General features: G+C 45.4%; 1 protein-coding gene and 1 pseudogene across 1 annotated transcript in view; one reads left to right on the top strand and one right to left on the bottom strand.

Moving 5' to 3' along the window:
- LOC126456521 (uncharacterized) overlaps positions 1 to 23,333 on the top strand; it is a 280,557-nt gene that overhangs the window by 34,411 nt on the left and 222,813 nt on the right. The gene's annotated exons all lie outside the window — the stretch shown is intronic.
- Positions 2,396 to 2,513, bottom strand: LOC126458646 (5S ribosomal RNA; annotated as a pseudogene).

The raw sequence follows: 23,333 nt of genomic DNA, 5'->3' as shown, positions 1-23,333 counted from the left end.
TGTTTTCTAACCCAGTTCCAAACATTAATCGTTTCATGGCATAAATATATGTCTCCGATGTTCGCTTCAACACTACATACTTCACATAAGGCTCAGGGGTCAGTCTGATTTTGTATTTCATAGCAAGAGTCTGGTAGTTTTCGGTGCTGACATCTACCAAATAGCTCAAATACATTGGTTTGCAAAACTTAAGGACATCTACATCATACTCCGCAAGCCACGTAATGGTGTGTGGCGGAGGGTACTTTCGGTGTCCCTATCTGATCCCTCCAACCCTGTTCCACTCGCGAATAGTGCGTGGGAAGAATGTTTATCGGTAAACCCCTGTATTGGCTCTAATTTATCGAATTTTCTCCTCGTGGTCAATATGCGAGATGGATGTGGGGAAAGTAATACGTCATCTGATTCCTTCTGAGAAGTGGTCTCGAAATTTCAATAGTAAATCTCTCCGTGATGCACAAAGCCTCTCTCGTAACGTCTGCCAGTGGAGTTTGTTTAGCATCTCCGTAACGCTCTCTCGCCAGCGAAACGATCCCGTGACGGAACGCACCGCTCTTCGTTGGATCGAAAATAACTTTCGCGTGACGTATCCTGCCAAATCACAGACCTCGATGGATCTTGGATCATCCATAGAAAGAACTGCTACAGTATAATTCAGGAGGTAACTGAAAGAAATACGCAATGAGACGAACGTAAATGACGCTTTTATTCAAGGATAATATTTACATTAATTCTGGGCGGGAAGGAGCGCGTGGTCCCCGCCACGAATCCGCTCGGCAGATTTGTGTCGAGGTTCGGTGAACCGGCCAGTCTGTGGATGGTTTTTAGGTTGTTTTCCATCTGCCTCGGCGAATGCGGACTGATTCCCCTTATTCCGCCTCAGTTATACTATGTCGGCGATTGCTGCGCAAACAAGTTCTCCACGTACGCGTACATCAAACAAGTTCTTCACGTACGCGTACACCACCATTACTCTACCACGCACAACATAGGGGTCACGCTCGTCTTGTGTGAGACGTTCCCTGGCGGTCCACCGGGGGCCGAACCGCACAATAACCCTAGGTTCGGTGTGAGGCGGCGGAGGGGTGAAGTGGACTGCGGTAGTCGTCGTGGGGTTGTGGACCACTGCGTCTGCGTCGGGGACGGAGCCTCTCCGTCGTTTCTAGGTCCCCGGTTAACATACAATACAATACAATTTTCACTAAAGTTACCGTGATTCATGATGGTCCCCTGAGCATTATAGACGGCGGGACAGGGCTCTTTACAGAAGTGTGTGATCACCACAGACGCCACTGCATGCTCTGCAACATGCTCCCATCCCGGCCACACGGTTGGTAAGGCGTTCTTGCAGTAGTGCGTCCCATTCCTTCTCCAGCGCTATTGAGAACTGCTGGCGGTCGATGGTACATTTGGATGCGTCGCAGTACGTCTCCCCAATGCATCCACACATATTAGATGGGATTTAAGTCGGGGGACGGGCAGGCCAGTCCATTTGCCGAATGTCCTCTGTGGAATGCGATTGGGAGACGGACTGCGAAACGCCCACATGCGCCATCGACCATCCAGCAGCTGTCAACTGCGCTGGTGGAGGAATGGAACGCCCTACGACAAGAACTCCTTAGCAACCATTGGGCCAGCACGCCGCAGAGCACGTATTGCCGTCCATGGCGGTCATACACTCTGTTAAGAACCATGTTCTCCTTTCATAATGTCCCAATGATAATCATGTACCCCAGTGAAAAGTGTCATCTCCGTTCTTCCATTGCGTAAATCTTGGAGTTAACCTTCTGTACTGTACTGTTGCAGTTCTTTCTATGTATTGTCCAAGTTCCATCGACTTGGCAGTGACACATCATGAAAAATAGCTCTCGCCCTTAAGTTTTGCATACCACTATACTTGTGGGTAAAATCTTTTCTTGGACCTTTCTCCAAACTTGTGACCGATTTGTGTAAGGATGTATCGTTGACATAGGATGCTTAGGAGCACACTGAATTAATTGCTGGTAGGCTCTTTCTGAGGATGGCTTCAGTGCGTCCTCTACTAAGCAGCTTATTTCTATGTGGTAGATGTAAACATACACTATGAGATCAAAAGTATCCGGACACCTGGCTCAAAAGACCTACAAGTTCGTAGTGCCCTCCATCGGTAATGCTCGAATTCAATATGGAGTTGGCCCAACCTTAGCCTCTCACAGCATTCCGTCATCAGGCCACAAGGGGCCCATCGGGACCATCCGACCGCCGTGTCACCCTCAGCTGAGGATGCAGGTAGGAGGGGCGTGTGGTCACACACAACTCTCCTGGTCGTTACGATGGTTTTCTTTGACCGGAGCCGCTGCTATTCGGTCGAGTAGCTCCTCAATTGGCATCACGAGGCTGAGTGCACCCCAAAAAATGGCAACAGCGCATGGTGACCCGGATGGTCACCCATCCAAGTGCTGGCTATGCTCGACAGCGCTTAACTTCGGTGATCTGACGGGAACCGGTGTATCCACTGCGGCAAGCCCGTTGCCCGGCATCTCACAGGCATGCATTCCATCAGGTGCTGGAAGCGATTCTTGGGGAATGGCAGCCCATTCTTCACCGAGTGCTGCACTGAGGAATATCGACATCGGTCGGTGAGGCCTGGCACGAATTCGACGTTGCAAAACATCACAGAGGTGTTCTATAGGATTCAGGTCAGGACTCTGTGCAGGCCAGTCCATTACAGCGATGTTATTGTCGCGTAACCACTCCGCCACAGGTCGTGCATTATGGACAGGTGCTCGATTGTTTTGAAAGATGCAATCGCCATACCCGAATTGCTGTTCAACAGCAGGAAGCAAGAAGGTGCTTAAAACATCAATGTAGGCCTGTGCTGTGATAGTGCCACGTAAGACAATAACGGGTGCAAGCCCCCCCCCCCCCCCCCCCCGCCCCCCCCCCTCCACGAAAAATACTACCGCGTCCGAATTTTACTGTTGGCACTACAAACGCTGGCAATTGACGTTTACCGGGCATGCGCCATACCCACACCCTGCCATCGGATCGCCACTTTGTGTACCATGATTCGTCACTCCGCACAATGTTTTTCCACTGTTCATTCGTCCAATGTTTACGCTCCTTACTCCAACCGAGGCGTCGTTTGGCATTTACCGACGTGATGTGTGGCTTACGAGCAGCCGGTCGACCATGAAAGCCACGTTTTCTCACCTTCCCCCTAACTGTCATAGTACTTGCTGTGCATCCTGATGCAGTTTGGAATTCCTGTGTGATGGTCTGGATAGATGTCTGCCTATTACACATTACGACCCTCTTCAACTGTCGGCGGTCTCTGTCAGTGAACAGACGAGATCGGCCTTTACGCTTTTGTGTTGTACGTGTTCCTTCACGTTTCCACTTCACTATCACATCGGAAACAGTGGACTTAGGAATGTTTAGGAGATTGGAAATCTCTCGTACAGACGTATGACTCATGTGACACCCAATTACCTGACCACGTTCGAATTCCGTGAGTTCCGCGGAGCGTCCCATCCTGCTGTCTCACGAAGTCTAATGACTACTGAGGTCGCTGATATGGAGTACCTGGCGTTAGGTGGCAGCACAATGCACGTAATATAAAAACGTATGTTTTTGGGGGTGTCCGGATACTTTTGATCACATAGTGTATCTGAAGGTTTTGCGTGCTGGATTAGTATTAGGAATATCTAGTGTCCTGCCACGAAAGTTATACGTCAAGTCGTAATCAAACTCTCATTGTGGCCACTTGAAACCAAGTGACCTACATCCATTGGAACCAGCATACTGTTCTTGCTCTCCGTCTAGAATTTTTAATCCCTACACTTCCCTCTATTACCAGATCAACTTAATTTTTGAAACTTCCTGACAGATTAAAACTGTGTGCCGGACTGAGACTCGAACTCGGGACCTTTGCCTTTCGCAGGTAAGTGCTCTACCAACTAAGCTAACTAAGCACGACTCACGACCCGTCCTCACAGCTTCAATTCTGCCAGTACCTCGTCTCCTACCTTTCATATCAGCGCACACTCCGCTGCAGAGTAGAAATCTCATTCTGGAACTTATTTTTTGATACTTTCCGTTAGTCAAGTATTGCCATAAATTTATTTTTTCTCCCTTTAGTTTCAGTACCCATAAAATCTTCAGCATTCTTCTGTAACACCATGTCCTACTCTTCTCGAAGGTTCATGTTTCACTTCCGTGCAAGACTTCACTCCGGACAAATACCTTCAGAAAGTACTTCTTAACACTCAAATTTATCTTGGACATTAACACATTTTTCTTTTTGAAACGCATTTCTTTCTATTTCCACTCTGCATGTCATATCTTCTCTACTTTGGTAATCGTGAGTTACACTTGTGCCCATATAGCAAAACTCACCTACTACTTAAAGTGCCGCGTTTTGTAATCTAATCCACTGACCGTAGCCTGAATTAAATGGATTATATTCCATTACCTTTCATCTGCTTTCGTTGAAGTTCATCTAATGACCTCTTTTCAAGATACAATCAATTCCGCTTAACTGGTCTTTCAAGGCCGTTGCCGTTTTCGCTAGAACTTCATTGTCATCGGCACAACTACCTGAACGTAAATTCCTTTCCTAAATTTCTCCTCGGTTTCGGTTACTGACCCTTCAGTTTACAGACTGAAAACATCAGGGACAAGCAACAAACCTGACCCACTCCTTTTTCACCACTGCTTCTCGTTCGTGTTCTTTTTATGTTTTCTGGTTTCTCCAAAGGTTTTACATAACCCTTCGCTCAGATTACAACGTATTAGATAAAGAAGAGAATTACTAATTGCAGTTAATACAGATAAAATAGTCGTACACTGAGGTGACAAAGGCATGGAATACCACCTAACATGGTGTCGGACCTCCTTTTGCCCACCTTAGTGCAGCATCTCTACGTGGTCTGGACTCAATAAGTCGTTGGAAGTCTCCTGCAGAAACGTTGAGCCATGCTGCTTCTATAGCTATCCATAATTACGAAAGCAAATATGCAAAAACTGACTTCTTAATTATGTCCCGTAAATGTTCGATAGGACTCACGTCGGGCGATCTGGGTGGCCAAATCATTCGCTTGAATTGTTCGGAATGTTCTTCTAACCAATCGCCAACAGTTGTGGCCCAGGGACATGATGCACCGTTTTCTGGGAACATGAAGTCCATGAATGGCTGGAAATAGTCTCCAAGTAACCGAACATAACCATTTCCAGTCGATGTTCAATGAGATGACCCACTAATTCCATGTAAACACAGCCCAAACTATTACGGAACCACCACCAGCTTGCACAGTGCCTTATTGGCAACTTGGGTCCACGGCTTTGTGGACCCTGCACCATATCCGAGCTTTACCATCAGCTCTTAGCAACTGAAATCGGTATTCATCTGTTGAGGCCATTGTTTTCCAGTCGTCTAGAGTCAAACCTATATGGTCACAACCCCAGACGAGGCGCTGGAGGCGATGTCGTGCTGTTACCAAAGGCATTCGCTTCCATCGTCTGCTGCCGTAGTGCACTAACGCCAAATTTCGCAGCTTCGCCGTACGTCCCATATTGATTCCTGCGTTGATTTGACGCAGTGTTGCTTGTCTGTTAGCGCTGACAACTGTAAGCAAATGCCGCTGCTCTCGGTCGTTGAGTGGAGGCCGTCAGCCACTGCGTTGCCTGTGGTGAGAGAAAATCCTTGACACTGTGGATTTCGGAATATTGAATTCCCAACGATTTCCGAAATGGTATGTCCATACGTCCAGTTCCAGCTACCATTCCGCATTCAAAGTCTGTTAATTCCTTCACGCGGCCATAACCACCTCGGAAATTTTAGCACAATAGACAGCACCGCCAATGCACTGCCCTTTTATACCTTGTGCACGCGATTTCTCAAATATCATACACAAATCGGTCGAGGTTTTAGGTTCCTAATCGAAAATTCGACTTAACTATAGACTGTTTCTAATGGTGTGCAACCTTTCTAGTCACCCTGTGAAACCTGATAGTCAAGGGAAGGCAGGATTGGGTTACGATTGTGAACGGGGCCGTAATCAGTTACTATTGGTTGCCTTTTACAGTTACACACAAATTATTTTAAACCAGTAATTCCAGACTCAACAATAAATAAAAATACCACACGTTATTAATGAAGGAATAATCAGCTGTGTAAATAGTAGTGTTTTCAGTGAGTTACAATTTAGCAAATCACCATTAAATACAGATACAGCAGATAATGTTTTAAAAGCAAGCCACTGTGATTTGGGCAGAAGGCCTTACACGCCAGGAATGGCAATAAATTAAGAATTGTTTAAAAATCGCTGCAAGTTACAAATTAGGTATTGAAATATTAAAGGCAAGTAGCCACACACACAGCAGAAGGCATCAGACGCCAGGAATGGCAGTAAATAAGGTTTTAAGGCTTACTGCTAAAATACAAATACCAAATTAGAATTTTAAGGCAAGTGACACAATTATAGCTGAAGGCCTTACAAGCCAGGAACGGCAATAATATAAAAAATGTAGAAACCTGCTGTAAAACAGCAAATACAATATCAAATGTTAATTTAAAAAAACGGATCAAATAAGATGATAATGAACTTTGTAACACAACCCTTAACGTCCACTGAACACTACAATGCTAGATTTATTCCAGAAGGCGACCAGAATTATTAACTAGACATATATAACCTTCGATGTAGGCGTTTAAAGGTATTGTAATAAATAATGCAATAATAAAACACAAGGACCAGTACATAAGTTCCTTAAAGGGTACTGAGGCAATTTATACCCACAGAAGGCGTGCACTGAAGGAACGTTACACTGAATTACTGGCCATCAGACCTCCATTTAGAACACACATGTCTTACAAGAACCACGGGGCCACAGACGGTGCTCCACGAATCGACCTCTGAGAAGGTCTGGCAACAAACACTTTCGCGAGCCATGAGATAGGCAGCCAAGAGTTGCATTCACTTCACAAGATGGCAACTCAGACTAGTGGCAGTTTAATGAATGACTAATGATATTCTTTCTGAAGCTACCTGACCTCCGATAAACCAAATGCAACGATGGAACAATACGCCAAAGCCGGAACCGACGGTCTGCACTACTGTGCAATACTGTGCATAGAGTGTCCGGAACGAGAACACTACCATCAGAGTAGAAGAATCACCAACCGGCCCCCAGGGCAGGTAACTGTGGCATTACCGGCCACCAGGCAAGAAAAGTTACCGCTGGTTGAACTTAACAAATTGTAACAAGTTGAATGAAGTAAACATTAATAAGAAATCGAGGAAAGCTGATCAGATCTGTCTTCTCCAAGCACTCCACTCTCTGCTCTTCGCCTCGGCGACACTACGAGCAGCAACACGAGCCCAAGTCACTGGATAATCGCTAGATATCAAGTGATGGAGGTTTCTCTACTTGGATTGAAATTCACTCGTCTTAAAGCTTGGTGGATCCAGTTTACGACGAGGTCGTGCACCCTCGTGACCACAGCCCTTCCATCCGGCAGTCCATTCGTGCCGCCAACGGTCCTGGTGTGTTCTGGCACTGCTCGGACCTGGCTCCTCCTGAGTCCCCAACCGAACTGGCGTCTCGCACGACCCGGAAAAACAACGACGTCGCCCCAAAGATAGGGCAACAGTTACTACATATCGATAACCGCCGCTGCTGCCACTAGCGGACAGGCAACGCTTGCGAAACCGAGTAGCGCCAGTCAACACGAGAAGAAGACAAACAACTGCAACCACGCCAACTAAACGATACCACCTGGCGTCCAGCCGAGGGCGGAAAACTACAAACAGCAGCAACGCGAGCCGCAGCACGGCTCACCCTCCGCAAATTACAAGAACTGTTTCGAAAGTCAGTGAAAGAAATCAGTAGTAGTGTTACTGAGCTTTGGTGCAAAGACTGATTTGATGCAGCTCTCCACTTTAGTACATCTTGCCTAAACCTCTTAATCTCTGCTAAACTATTGAAAAGACCAACCGTTTTGTGCCGACCTTAGGTCGTTGCAAGTTGCGGAGACATTAATTCCCGTGCGTGCCTTTCCCGCGCTCGCCACAGTGCCGTGTTGCGAGCTGTGCTTTATGTGGTGCCGCCTAGTTGCAGCTGCTTCTTACTGGACACAGCGGTGGAGTGGTTTTCTGGATGCGGCCTTCAGCCTGCAGGCATGAACTACTCGGTTCGCTCTTCCTGCAGGAGGCCGCTCATTGTACCACTGTCGCGTCATCCACTTGGACCGTATCGGTGACAGTGGCTTTATCTGTGGCATCACGTATCAGTAACACCCCACAGGCGTCAGAAATCTGGGAACGGAACTGTATGTTTCCGCCAGACACTGATAGCTGTCCTGCGGGGTCCAGCGGACCCAATGGTGCATACCTGCTGAGCCAAGCCTTCAACGGTTCTGGACTCAGAACGCTCTCTGCCGCCGCGATATAGGACGTAAGGCGGCAGCCATACTGTAGGGTCTTGCCCACTCGTCGCTAAGAGGGTGCCTACGGGATGCAGCGTTCTCGAAATCCTATACAACGATTCAGACATATAACATTAGTAGTTTTATTTCTAGAAAGCAATTGACAATATTTAACTTTGGAGATTTTCAAATAGTAGTCGCAAAGGAGAGGCGACACGCAATGTAATTTAGAGTCTTTGATATGTGAACTGTTCAGGCAAGTTGTCACACGTCACTGATAGCTAACGTCCGCGATCCGGTGCCGATCTGCGCGGCCGAGGCTCGCAGGAGCGTCGCTCATATTCCCTTCTTCCAGGTGTCGCTCTTGACGCTGTGCGTCCAATTCCGCGCACCATTGTCCGACGTTTCCTCATCGCCTTCTCTGGTCTTGCGTTCTGTATCTTCGTTCCGGCTCTTGTCGTTAAGACAGAACACATACGGTCACTCGCACTCGGAGCCACTTCACTATGTGACACAACACAAACACCGCCTTGTCACGGCTCCGGCGACATTGTTCGTGCTTTAGTCCAGAGGGCATCATTCTTGTTGCTACTGTAGTAGCTGGACTCTACTCCTTGCTGCATTGTTTCTACGAGTCTTTGTATGCTTGGAGAAATATCTATCTATATCCGGATCCCGCTGCAGCTACTGACGGGTCTGGGTGCTGACGAGTCCTCTCCATGTGACTCGGTCCTCCCACCACTTTTCTTCCACCACTTGCTGCCAGGTCACACCTCTCCTTTCCACAGGTATTCTCACTCCCATTTTCCACCGTGTTCTTGGGCGCCCTCTAGGTCTTTTCCCATCCATCTTTAGTTCTTCCATAATTTTGGGGAGTCTCTGCTCATGCATCCTCTTAACATGCCCATACCATCTTTATCTCTTTTTTTCAATTTCTTCTCTCATACTTTCTTGTTTAAGATCCTTTCTAATCTCTACATTCCTTACTCTGTCCATTCTTGTTTTTTCCTTAACTGCTCTGAGAAATTTAATTTCCTCTGCTTGCCGTCTGCTCCAGTCCCTTTCTGTCACTGTCCATGTTTCTCCACCATAGGTGACAATAGGGAAGTAATAATTCTTATACATAAGGAGTTTTGCTTTTTCTGAAATTTCCTTATTCCAAATCAGGTGTTTTATTGCTTGGTAGAAATTGGCTCCCTTCTGTAACCTCCTATTAATTTCGTTAGTTATTCTTCCATCTCTAGATATTTCACTCCCGAAATAAGTGAAACATTCTACCACTTTGTGGGGTTCTCCATTCAAGGTAATATTTCCGTTGATCCCTTTCTCTCTTCCAAATACCATTACTTCAGAAATATAAGCTAAGTAAATCATTTGTTTATTGTTCGTTAATCATTTCTGCTCCTGTCCACATTTCCTGAGACGACAGTTGCCACACCATTCTATAACCCACATCTCCTCACCATTGTGTAAGAAGTTACCATCAAACATTAATGTTATTTGTGTACTATTGGGCGCGAATGCTAAACAAAGCCCGTCTACTGGTGTCCGAATTTGTTGGGTGCTATTATGAATGGCTTGGCTGACGCTTTCGTGTGGCCACTATAGCTGATTACTGTAAATGATTAGGGACCGATAGGAGGAGGGTCTGATATGTGAGCCACCGAATTGGATCAAGTTTTTTAAGGACGTTCTATACTGAAAATAATGAGACGTATGTTTCGGCTTTTTGTTACGCACTCCCTGCTTTTTGGTAAAATCGAGGTCAACGTTGATGAAGGAAACTCGTATTTTTAATCTTGTACATCGAAAGATCGTCTAAAATCATACATTTTTATTAATATAATATGGGGTTCAATGTTAATAATATTCGACTTATTACCGTTTCTGAGTTTTCATGCTGTGGCTTGGGTACCCCTCATTCAATTTCTCTAGAAGGTCGGGGTAGGCGGATGACCGGTGAAGGTATTAGAATACCAAATGCTAGTCCATGTTCGATATTTAGTGGTGGCTTCTGTTTCTTCACGCAATATTCGGGAGACGTGATTGATAATGAGACGAGTGTATGTAACGTACTGATTGTTATTTTCATAGTGACAGATGGTGCGCTAGATAGGACTTACGTAGATGATGACGTTCAACTGCCCTGCATCATGAAAGTGATACCAGCGAAATATACCTCTCTTTGTCACTTGTGGGACGTTTACTTTTTCCAGCAAGTAAAGAATTTCATAGCACGACTTGAAAATAATGCATCGTGTCAGCAGTGCAGAGAACTACACTACTGACCATTAAAATTGCTACACCACGAAGATGACTTGCTACAGAACCGAAATTTAACCGACAGGAAGAAAATAGTGTGACATGCAAATGATTAGCTTTTCAGAGCATTCACACAAGGTTGCCGCCGGTGGTGACACCTACAACGTGCTGACATGAGGAAAGTTTCCAACCGATTTCTCATAAACAAACAGCAGTTGACCGGCGTTGCCTGGTGAAACGTTGTTGTGATGCCTCGTGTAAGCAGGAGAAATGTGTAGCCTATCTCAATTGCGGGTTATCGTATCGCGACATTGCTGTTCGCGTTGGTCGAGATGGTTCAAATGGCTCTGAGCACTATGGGACTTAACATCTGAGGTCATCAGTCCCCTAGAACTTAGAACTACTTAAACCTAACTACCCTAAGGATATCACACACATCCATGCCCGAGGCAGGATTCGTAACTGCGACCGTAGCGGTAGCGCGGTTCCAGACTGAAGCGCCTAGAACCGCTCGGCCACACCGGCCGGCATTGGTCGAGATCCAATGACTGTTCGCAGAATATGCAATCGGTGGGTTCAGGAGGGTAATACGGAACGCCGTGCTGGATCCCAACGTCCTCGTATCACTAGCAGTCGAGATGACAGGCATCTAATCCGCATGGCTGTCTCGGATCGTGCAGCCACGTCTCGATCCCTGAGTCAACAGATGGGGACTTTTGAAAGACAACAACCATCTGCACGAACAGTTCGACGACGTTTCCAGCAGCATGGACTATCAGCTCGGAGACCGTGGCTGCGGTTACCCTTGACGCTGCATCACAGACAGGAGCGCCTGCGACGGTGTACTCATCGACGAACCTGGGTGCACGAATGGCAAAACGTCATTTTTTTCGGATGAATCCAGATTCTGTTTACAGCATCATGATGGTCGCATCTGCGTTTGGCGAAATCGCGGTGAACGCACATTGGAAGCGTGTATTCGTCATCACCACACTGACGTATCACCCGGCGTGATGGTATGGGGTGCCATTGGTTACACTTTTCGGTCACCTCTTGTTCGCATTTACGGCACTTTGAACAGTGGACGTTATGTTTCAGATTTGTTACTACCCGTGGCTCTACTCTTCATTCGATCCCTGCGAAACCCTACATTTCAGCAGGATAATGCACGACTGCATGTTGCAGGTCCTGTACGGGCCTTTCTGGATACAAAAAATGTTCGATTGCTTCCGTGGCCAGCACATTCTCCAGACCTCTCACCAATTGAAAACGTCTGGCCAATGGTGGCCGAGCAACTGGCTCGTCAAAATACGCCAGCCACTACTCTTGATGAACTGTGGTATCGTGTTGAAGCTGCATGGGCAGCAGTACCTCTACACGCCATCCAAGCTCTATTTGACTCAATGCACAGCCGTATCAAGGTCGTTATTAAGGCCAGAGGTAGTTGTTCTGGGTACTGATTTCTCAGGATCTATGCACCCAAATTACGTGAAAATGTAATCACGTATCAGTTCTAGTATAATATATTTGTCCAATGAATACCCGTTTATTATCTGCATTTCTTCTTTGTGTAGCAATGTTAATGGCCATTAGTGTACAACATAAGATAGATGCTATCAAAATTCATGCGTTGGTCCATAAGCAGCTGTCCATGTCTGTCTTTCATGATATAGTTTTATACGCTTACTACGCATTCAAATTGATATCTGATAGATATGTTTTCAGCAAAGTGAATCAGACGCGTTTTCCGCGAACAGTGTGCCGGAAAACATGACGATGCAGCGCGATTTCGTTCTTGTGTTGCATATGGTGCGAGAAATATTTGTTTTGCCTTGCTCTGTGATAAGTTACCCCCACTGGTCGCGAGAATTCTCACGAATAGACGATCATTTCAGGCTGCGCAGTATTGTATTTTAGGTGTATTTTGAACTATGTATCATGATGAAATAACGTCAGTATATTATAACATGTACGTGTTTGGTTATTAATCACACTACCGGATGTTTTACTTCAAAAAGGGCCAAGAAAAGTATTCCGATTAACAGAGACTGCGAAAATGGTTACCGTATTCACCAAGCATATGTTAATCACTGCTTGGTTGTCATCAATTGCCTCGTGAACAATATAGACCATTCCTATCCTGTATCGTCACTGGTGACGTGAAATGGTGTCTTTATGCTAACACTTAGCAAAGAAAGGAGTGGTTGAACCCAAGAAAAGCAGCAACGCCAGATACGAGGGTTGGAACTTTAGCAGTGGCAACTATTTATTTATAGCTCGTACAAAATTGATAAGTGTTTCAAAGTTTTACTGACCTTCAAAGTAGTCACCAATATTGTATATAACCCGCTGCCAGCGATGTGGAAGTTGTAAGATACTCTTAGCAGTGCCAGTTGTGTTGACAGTTCGAGCAGCGCGGTCTATTGCCCGACGAATTTGTAGCAGTTCTGAAGCGAACGCCGTGAAGTGTTTCCTTCAGTTTAGAGGAGGAGGAGTAGATTAGTGTTTAACGTCCCGTCGACAACGAGGTCATTAGAGAACGAGCACAAGCTCGGATCAGGGAAGGACTGGGAAGGAAATCTGCCGAGCAGTTTCAAAGGAACCATCCCAGAATTTGCCTTAAACGATTCAGGGAAATCACGTAAAACCTAAATCAGGATGGCCGGAGATGGATTTGAACCGTCGTCCTCCCGAATGCGAGTCCATTCAGTTTAGAAATCAAGTTGAACTCACTAGGGCTTAAGTCAGGGGAGTTGAGTAGGTGGGGTAGCACTTAGCAGGCCTATCAGTCAAGCAAATCAGTGACAGCTTGGCCGACCGTGGTGGCCTAGCGGTTCTAGGCGCTTCAGTCCGGAACCGCGCTGCTGCTGCGGTCGCAGGTTCGAATCCTGCCTCGGGCATGGATGTGTGTGATGTCCTTAGGTTAGTTAGGTTTGAGTAGTTCTAAGTCTACGGGAATGATGACCTCAGATGTTAAGTCCCACAGTGCTTCGAGCCATTTGAACCACTTTAGTAACAGCTTGCACTGTACTTGTTTGAGCATTGTCCTGCAAAATGATGCTCAGGTCCTGTAGAAACTGTCATCACTTTTGTCTCTGAGCTGTTCGTAGGTTGTGCTCCAAAAATGAACAGAATAGAGACAGAAGTGATGACACTTTCTGCAGGACCTGGCCATAATTTAGCAGGACATTGCCCAAGCATGTATAGTGCAAGCTGTTACTGATTTGTTTGAATGATGGGGCTGCTAAGTGCTATACCACCTACTGCACTCCCCTGATTTAAACCCTCTTGAGTTCTACTTGATTTCTTAACTGAAGGTAACACTTCACGGCATTCACTTCAGAACTGCTACAAATTCGTCGGGCAATAGACCGCGCAGCTCGAACTGTCAACACAACTCGCACTGCTAAGAGTATCCTACGACTTCCACATCGCTGGCAGCGGGTTATACACAATGCTGGTGACTACTTTGAAGGTCAGTAAAACTTTGAAACACGTATCTATATTGCACGAGCCGTAAATAAATAGTTGCCACTATTAAAGTTCCAACCCTCGTACAAAGACCTGCCCGCATCCATAAAAGATTATGTTATGTGTGTGATGGAACAGCGACGGTGTAACGATCACTGCTGACAATTATCATTACCAGCTGAGACGTCTTGCAGACGCAATCCAAAAACAACGACCAGGAAGACTGCGTGGAGTGATGCTGCTTCACGAAACGCCCTCCCGCATTCTGCAAGACTGTCAACAAATACTTTACACATTCACCTGATCTTGCACCTGCAGATTTTCACTTTTTCCGCTCCGTATCGAACAGCCTTCAAGGGATTTCCTTGCCGAATGAAAATACGCTACGAACATAGCTCAACGAGTTCTTCGCCTCAAAACCATGTTATTACTACAGTAGCGGAATCGAAAAGTTAATCCAGCAGTGGCAAATTGTTGTAAATAGTGAAGTAGTATATATGTTACTGATGTCTAAATTCGCTGTTATGCGTACCTGTTGCGTTTAGTAAACTTATGAAAAAAAGCTACAAACTTACGACCGATCAATAGAACGTGCAGATAGTTAAGCGTTACTAATGTAAATGCTGGATAATTTATTAGCTAAAGCGGTTAAAGTACACGAACTTCACAGCTGTTACAGATTTATATACGATTCTTTCAAAGAAAATATAAGCTGCTCCCCGCTGCTGGTTTAAACAGTGCCTTGTTCCGATTCCGAGTTACATATTCAAGAGACACATACGTACGCAGTTTAATATTTGACTGGCGCTTATCTGATGTTAGTGCAGTCGTTATTCGCCTCGCTTTGGGAAAATATTTTACGCGAAATCCTCTCATTAACGGCAACGGTTGGGTCAAGGCCAGAAGAGTTGTGATGTGTTCCCACTCCAGACACGTCGCAGCTGCCCAGAGCAGGTACACTAATTTGACAGGACGTAAAAACACGTACAATGACGGCTTGGTCGTCCTGCACAATGTATAAGATATCTACGTAAAGGCCACGAGGCGGTGCCTTCTCAGACACAGGAGATCCAACACGATTCCGATAGGACTGACGACCATCGAATTTCGGTCGTATCTCTTCAACACGACATACCACCATGCTTCTCAGACCAACGTAGCACGAATGTGGTATTGTAAAATCGACGTTATGTGAGATACGTTGGTGGATGGATTCCTAGCATAAGATCATGGGGCAAAATATCAGAAACCGCTTTAGAAGAGGACCCTGGTCGCTTTTTAGCGCTTATGTGACCTCCATGTGGCAACCGGTGGAGTCAGGGCTGTAAGAGTGTCAGCTTGGAGACGTGCAGAACGGAAGAGAGAAGCTATACAGTCTGCGCGTGCTCAAGGCCGAACTGCAAATTAAGTAGTTCGATTTGATGGTATATCAATACGGACTGTCCAACGTCTCTACAAAGGAATGACGTAAAACAGTGGCCCTAAAGCGACTCCACCGAGAGGAGCCAGAGACAAACGTCACGTCTCGTCAGTGGTCAGTAGCAATTGGTTTCAAACCCGACACGTCCATTTCAACCACTTGACGAGCGAACAATGCGAAGGGAATTGCATATAATGGACTCTAGGAGTCGGGTAACTCGCAGAAACACCATTATTTACGTCGGCACAAACAGCTGGACATTTTCAGTGAGTCAAATACACAGAAACGGAGCCGAAGCAACTGACTGGATGCGTTGAGAGTGGTCCGACAAGTTGTGTTTGTGCTTCTTTTCTATCGTCGTGAGGCGTCGAATGAACTGGGGCCTCAATGAGGTTTCAACCTGTAGCGTGCGGAAGCTGTAGTTAGTCGACAGTTGTTTCTGTGACGTTTGAGGGCTGTTTAACATATCATGACTTGGGACCGCTCTGTAGTGTTTCTGCCTAGTTTTAAGTAAAAGTTGTAGGAATTTGAAAGGAAGCTGCCGTGAAGCACTGAGTCAACTAGAGTGGACCGGCAAGTCCGGCGTGGAGACATGTGTGGCTCAGAATAACACACAGGCGAAAGGGTTCTGAGACGGACTAGCTGTGCGAAGTGAAACTTGCACTGCACAGTGGTAATAGCCGGAGCAGGCAGCAAAGTGTCACCACACCAGGGTAACACCCCCGTTGTGAGATACATTAGCGTTACATGCACGCAGTTAAACATTGATCTACGGCTACTGCCATCCAGCTAGACACTACGGCAAGTAGCCAACAGCTATCCACAGGACTGCCTGCTCATGTACAGGGAGTGGACAAAAATACAGAAACACCAAACACACAACACCTTACCATCCCTAACATGGTGTAGGAAAACTGTTGGCTCTGAAGGCAGCTCCAGTCGTCTCTTATATCGTTCTTCCTCCAGAACGGTGTTACGTTCAGGTAACGATGATAGAGGTGCATAGCGATCAGATACCCTTCTGCCCAAAGTAGACCGCAAAAGCTCAATAATGTTGAGATGTGATGACTCTGGTGGCCAGTGGAAATGCGGCATTTTATCCTCGTACTCACGAAATCCAGCACTCGACAACACGAGCTGTGTGTACAAAGGCTATGTTGTACTGGAAAGCAGCATCGACATTGGATAGCAAACACTGTACCACGGCATGGAAAAACAAAGTTCAAATGTGTGTGAATTCCTAAGGGACAAAACTGCTGAGGTCATCGGTCCCTAGTCTTACACACTACTTAAACTAACTTATGCAAAGGACAACACACACACATCCATGCCCGAGGGAGGACTAGAACCTTCGACGGGAGGGGCCGAGCAGTCTGTGACATGGCGCCTCAAACCGCGCGGCTACTCCGCGCTACCCACGGCATGGAGCTGATCAACCAAAATGCCGACGTAATCCTTGGCAGCAATACGGACTTGTGGTGTAATCATGGGGCCCATGGAATGCCATGATAAGGCTGCCCAAATCATCACAGGAACGCCGCCATATTTCTTTCCTGGAGGCAAGCAGTCTACATCATAGGCTTCAAATGGTGTATGCCAGACGTAAAGTTGTCAAGAAATTGGAAACAGTCTGAAACAAGATTTATCCGACGAAATGACATTCTTCCATTGCTCCATAGTCCATGTTTTATGGCTGTCATGGGTATTAGCAACACTGATTAGTGGTTTTGGTATTCCTGATCATCGTGCAGTTCCCAGCTTTTATTGAGCTCCCTTCGAGTCTTCGCGAATGTCATTCCGTGTAATCAATTGGAGAATAACTATGCCTCGCAGATAGTCGTGCGTTACGCAGATGTCAGCATTTTTGAGAGGATGTGTGGTTGGGTTCAAAGGAGGCGGCTGGAGTATCGGCGAATCTCTCGACATTTGAATAGGATCGTTGCCAACATTCGACGATGTTGGCAGGAGTGGGTCTACCACTTTCGAACACAGTGTCACGAAAGAAGCTATCCGACGTGCAAGTGGTGCTTCGGTGACCGCGAGGATGATTAATAGACACCACACAGAAAGGGAGCTGAGCTCACGGCACCCTGTGCGCCGACTATCATTGACCTCTGTACACTAACAAGCTCATTTGCTCTCGTGTCGGCCACATCCGGCCTGGAATCTCATTGACTGGAGCAGATTTGCCTTCAATGATGAGTGCCGTTTCGAACCGAGTCACGACGACCGGCGATCACTTGCTCGGAGACACCGCAGAAAGCAGTGGTATACCAACCTGACTGCCGCCCACTATATGGGCCGACAGCCAGGAGTGACGGTCCGGGGCGCCGGGGCGCTATTTCATTTCTCAGCAGGGCAGCAGGAACTGTTTGGTTGTCATTCGCGGCATCCTTGCAGATTTGGAGTGGCGAGGGGGGGAAAGGACAAAATAGTTCAATAGGTAATTTGGCATTTTAGTTTTACAGGGAATATCTTCGAAATCATGACATATAAAAAATGCTTTTCATATAAAGACTGCGATGTAATTAACGTTCTTGAAAACGGAATAATCACCTTAAGTAATAATCCGAAATTTTGCAAACTACCGTGCCATTGCTAATTAACACTGAAAAACGAAAACTTTTGTTACAACATAAATTAAAGAAGCTTTCAAGCCACCACATATCTGTGCAATAAGGCTGGAGTTTGAAATAACGTTTTTTGAAAATAAGCTGTATGCAACGCGCTGCCGCAGAATTTCAACATACTAACTAAAATATCTAAATATTCATTATCATTCTAATTATTTATTTTACTTACATTTGTTTCATACTTCATATTGTTGTTTTACATTTTACATTCATTTTTTTAAATTTGCTATTTCACATACCTGTATTTTGTTAATTGAAAATAGTACGTATCCATTATTATGGTAGAAAATAATTACATTATTGATAACCTGTAAGGGAATGCTTAAAACACACACATAAATTGAACGAAATTCCTGCACATAACATGCACCACGAAGAAGACAATATAAAATAAAGTTTAGGAGCATTTCAAACTGTCGCGGGTGATCCTCTAAGTATCCTGATTTGTATCAGGATACCTGTGCCATCGAATCCTTTGGGATCAACAGATGTTTCTTGTCCTCGGGTACAACGCTCAAAACGATTTTTTTTTTTTAATTCACACAGATCACCCGCCTTTTCATAGTTTTAAAACAAATTGCTAGTGAGTTTGGACCAATAATTAGAGAATCTCTTTTTGAAGTCCCAAATGTCTTCCTAACTGCATCAAAATCAGGTGGGTATTACGCGAAATTTCAAATTATTACAACAGTTGATTATATAGTTTTAATTACATAACAACTTTAATGCGAAAAACGTTTTCATACATCATCGATGCGAAGCTATTCCCTCTGAATCTAACATGCCACAGGTGTGTTTTACCCATTAAAAATGAAATTGGCCACAAACAAAAAAATACTTTTGGACTATTTTGTCCTTCTACACACCCTCAGGTTTTATCAAGATCGTTTACTGACACTTGGGAATGTTCCTTCTGACATCTCCTAGAAAGCCCTACAAAAATTAAACCTATACCAGACGTGTAAATGTCAAGTGTCAAGGAAGTACAAAACTGGGTGTATTTTTGTCGATGAAAACCGTAGCTAATACGACAGATAATTGTAAAAACAACAACTCGTTAATATGATATTTTTTGTGTTACAAATGTTAATGATATATGTATTTTAGCGTCAAAGAATAACTAAAGCATGTGATGAAATTATTTGTAACCATGGAAATCTTATCTCATTGATGTTACAAAGACTTGGTTCAAAGATCTAATCTTACGTTTATCTCTGCTGTGGAAGAATTAAGTGTCTTAGCCGTTCTGACGCACTAAGTATTTGATGTACGCATTGTCTATTGCAATATATGGTAAGTTGTGACTTTCTCCTATTCAAAATCTCTCCCTCCCTGTGGAAATATTGAAGCGAAAATAATTATTTAAATTAAGTTTTGCAGAAGACTGCCCATCTGGCTTTCTTTTGTCGTAATGGCGCAAAGGCGACCATTACGTGGAATTCAATTAAAATATTAAAGTTAACATAAAACTGATAATAAATTTCAAGCACAAATATTTGCAAAGTTCATTTTATAAGAATTTTTGTGGAATTCCATACATAAATTTTACTGCACTAGGCAACAAGGCTTAGGTTTACTTCACGATATCTTTGAGTTTGCTATTAACTTTATTTCTGTCAAGTAAATGCCTAACCAGACTAAAGCCAGGGTAGTATAAATGAAAGTAATTTATGTGACTACAAATCCTTTGGCTACATAGATGGTTATATCGCCTCTGCCTTCGCAACAATTTATCGGGCAATAAGAATAATACACTAGTGGCCATTTAAATTGCTACACCGAGAAGAAAAGCAGATGATAAACGGGTATTCATTGGACAAATATACTATACTAGACCTGACCAGTGATTACATTTTCAAGCAATTTGGGCGCATAGATCCTGAGAAATCAGAACCCAGAACAACCATCTCTGGCCGTAATAACGGCCTTGATACGCCTGGACATTTAGTCAAACAGAGCTCGGATGGCGTGTACAGCTGCCCACGCAGCTTCAACATGATACTACAGTTCATCAGTTGCTCGGCCACCATTGACCAGACGTTTTCAATTGGTGAGAGATCTGGAGAATGTGCTGGCCAAGACAGCAGTCGAACATTTTCTGTATCCAGAAAGGCCCGTGCAGGACCTGCAACATGCGGTCGTGCATTATCCTGCTGAAATGTAGGGTTTCGCAGGGATCGAATGAAGGGTACATCCACGAGTCGTAACACATCTGAAATGTAACGTCCACTGTTCAAAGTGCCGTCAATGCGAACAAGTGGTGACCGAGACGCGTAACCAATGGCACCCCATACCATCATATCTGGTGATACTCCAGTATGGCGATGACGAATACACGCTTCCAATGTGCGTTCACCGTGATGTCGCCAAACACGGATGGGACCATCATGATGCTGTAAACAGAACCTGGATTCATCCGAAAAAATGATGTTTTGCCATTCGTGCACCCAGGTTCGACGTTGAGTACATCATCGCAGGCGCTCCTGTCTGTGATTCAGCGTCAAGTAACCGCAGCCACGGTCTCCGAGCTGATAGTCCATGCTGCTGCAAACGTAGTCGAACTGTTCGTGCAGATGGTTGTTGTCTTGCAAACGTCCCCATCTGTTGACTCAGGGAGCGAGACGTGGCTGCACGATCCCTTACAGCCATGCGGATAAGATGCCTGTCATCTCGACTGCTAGTGATACGAGGACGTTGGGATCCAGCACGGCGTTCCGTATTACCCTCGTGAACCCACCGATTGCATATTCTGCTAACAGTCATTGGATCTCGACCAGTCCGCAGCTTGTGGTCGTGCGGTAGCGTTCTCGCTTCCCACGCCCGGGTTCCGGGTTCGATTCTCGGCGGGGTCAGGGATTTTCTCTGCCTCGTGATGACTGGGTGTTGTGTGATGTCCTTAGGTTAGTTAGGTTTAAGTAGTTCTAAGTTCTAGGGGACTGATGACCATAGATGTTAAGTCCCATAGTGCTCAGAGCCATTTGAACCATTTGATCTCGACTAACGCGAGCAACAATGTCGCGATACGATAAACCGTAATTGCGATAGGCTACGATCCGAGCTTTCTCAAAGTCGGAAACGTGATGGTACGCATTTCTCCTCCTTACACGAGGCACCACAACAACGTTTCACCAGGCAACGCTGGTCAACTGCTGTTTGTGTATGAGAAATCGGTTGGAAACTTTCCTTGTGTCAGCACGTTGTAGGTGTCGCCACCGGCGCCAACCTTGTGTGAATGCTCTGAAAAGCTAATCATTTGCATATCACAGCATCTTCTTCCTGTCGGTTAAATTTCGCGGCTGTAACACGTCATCTTCGTCGTGTAGCAATTTTAATGGTCGGTAGTGTAGTTTCATGGTACTTCTGATTAACTTTGAGCTAGCCGCGAGTCTGGATGACGTAATTAAACCATTCCAGGCAAAACGGTACCCACCGTTACAAATATTTTTGCCTGCGTAGCAACTTTGATTACCGTCGCCCTATAAGCCGCATTTACGAACGTGCAGAATATACGTGACGCCAACAGTGTATTAAATATCCTTTACCTTTACAAAACTGTCCCGAACACATCTTACATTAAAATCAACAAAACTTTAATAGCAAAGCGAGAGAGACGACATATGGCTTATCGGCAACCTCGCCCTTCACCCCAGGTCTGCCACACCCCGCGCTAACCGCCAGCGCAGTCTTCCCAGTCGCGGCACGCACTGCCTGGAGCTGTGTCCACGCTGACAGCGGAAGAGGCGACGGACTCTCCTCCGTCTCAAGTAGTGATCTCTATGCTACCTGGATATTGAACTTCAGCCATTCTATCGTGCCAGCCAATAATGCTCGTATTTCGTCTCTTTCCAAACTACAACATGGCTGCTAGGAAATACACTAAAGTGCGCGTCATATATCTTGGCGGCCGAGTTTAGGTTCGTTCTGCGCATCTGACGTCACAAAACACAGTCAGCCAATGAACAGAGAACGACGTTGCCAGATCTCGACAGCAGTGCAGAGCACGGACGAGTGTCTTCAGTTTTAGAAACGTTCAGTCATAAATAAAGTAATAGAACAAAAGCAATGTCTTGATAGCAGACTTTCTTTTACAGAAAGTTTGGAAAAAAATTAATTAATTAAACCAAACAAGCAATAAGACTCCTAATTCAGGCGATAGCAAGGAAAGATGTTTGTTTCAATCTCACGAACTGCTTTTTCGCAATAAAGAACAGCGGTAATTGTTTATTTCCTATTGTACTTCTACGAAGCGTGAGTAATTCATAATCATACCAACAGTATTTATAAGTAGTTGTGTGAGGTGTTGGAGTCCTTAGAGAGTTACACTGTTCAATGAGCTGAGGTAGTGGAACGGTTAAGGTGTTGGGCTGCCAAGTGAGAGGTTATGAGTTCAAACCTTGTGTGGTGCTTAATATTTTCTTTATTTAAAAACAATATTGGAGTGCCTTATTTCACGAATTTTATTCGTTTGAATGAAATTTCTAGTGCTTTGCCTCTTCATTAACTTTTTCGCTGCTGCAGACACGTGCTCCACGTCTTTGTAGCAGCGAAAGGGTTAATGCGGCCGTGGTGGCTTTACTTCATGAACTGCGCGCTCCCCCCTACACGTAAGCTTGCGAACTACGCTATACTATGGCGCTGCTCCTATTGGCGCGTGCGTCGTGTGCAACTGGCAACGCAGCAATCTCCAGCATCTGGGCGGGCATGCGCGAACCGCCAAGATAAAACAATTGAACTATAGAACAGGAAAAGAAAATACTTTTCAGTTCCTCTCCCTCATAAGCCTATTACTTCATATGTTGACATAACAAGAAATCAGTCTGCAATTCTTTGTCACATACAGACCGATGGAAATTTTTTTGCCAAACTACAAATGGTTCAAATGGCTCTGAGCACTATGGGACTTAACTTCTGAGGTCATCAGTCCCCTAGAACTTAGAACTACTTAAGCCTAACTAACCTAAGGACATCACACACATCCACGCCCTAGGCAGGATTCGAACCTGCGACCGTAGCGGTCACGCGGTTTCTGACTGTAGCGCCTAGAACCGCTCGGCCACTCCGGCCGGCTTGCCAAACTACAATATGGCGGACGATGCAAAGCACGTGTATTTGGAAACACGCTGCAGTTCTACAGTCAGAG

This window comes from Schistocerca serialis, chromosome 2 (assembly GCF_023864345.2).
Source record: "Schistocerca serialis cubense isolate TAMUIC-IGC-003099 chromosome 2, iqSchSeri2.2, whole genome shotgun sequence".
In the NCBI taxonomy this organism is placed as follows: domain Eukaryota; kingdom Metazoa; phylum Arthropoda; class Insecta; order Orthoptera; family Acrididae; genus Schistocerca; species Schistocerca serialis.
Note: the sequence above shows the minus strand (reverse complement) of the source record. Positions and strands in the feature narration are given on the sequence as shown.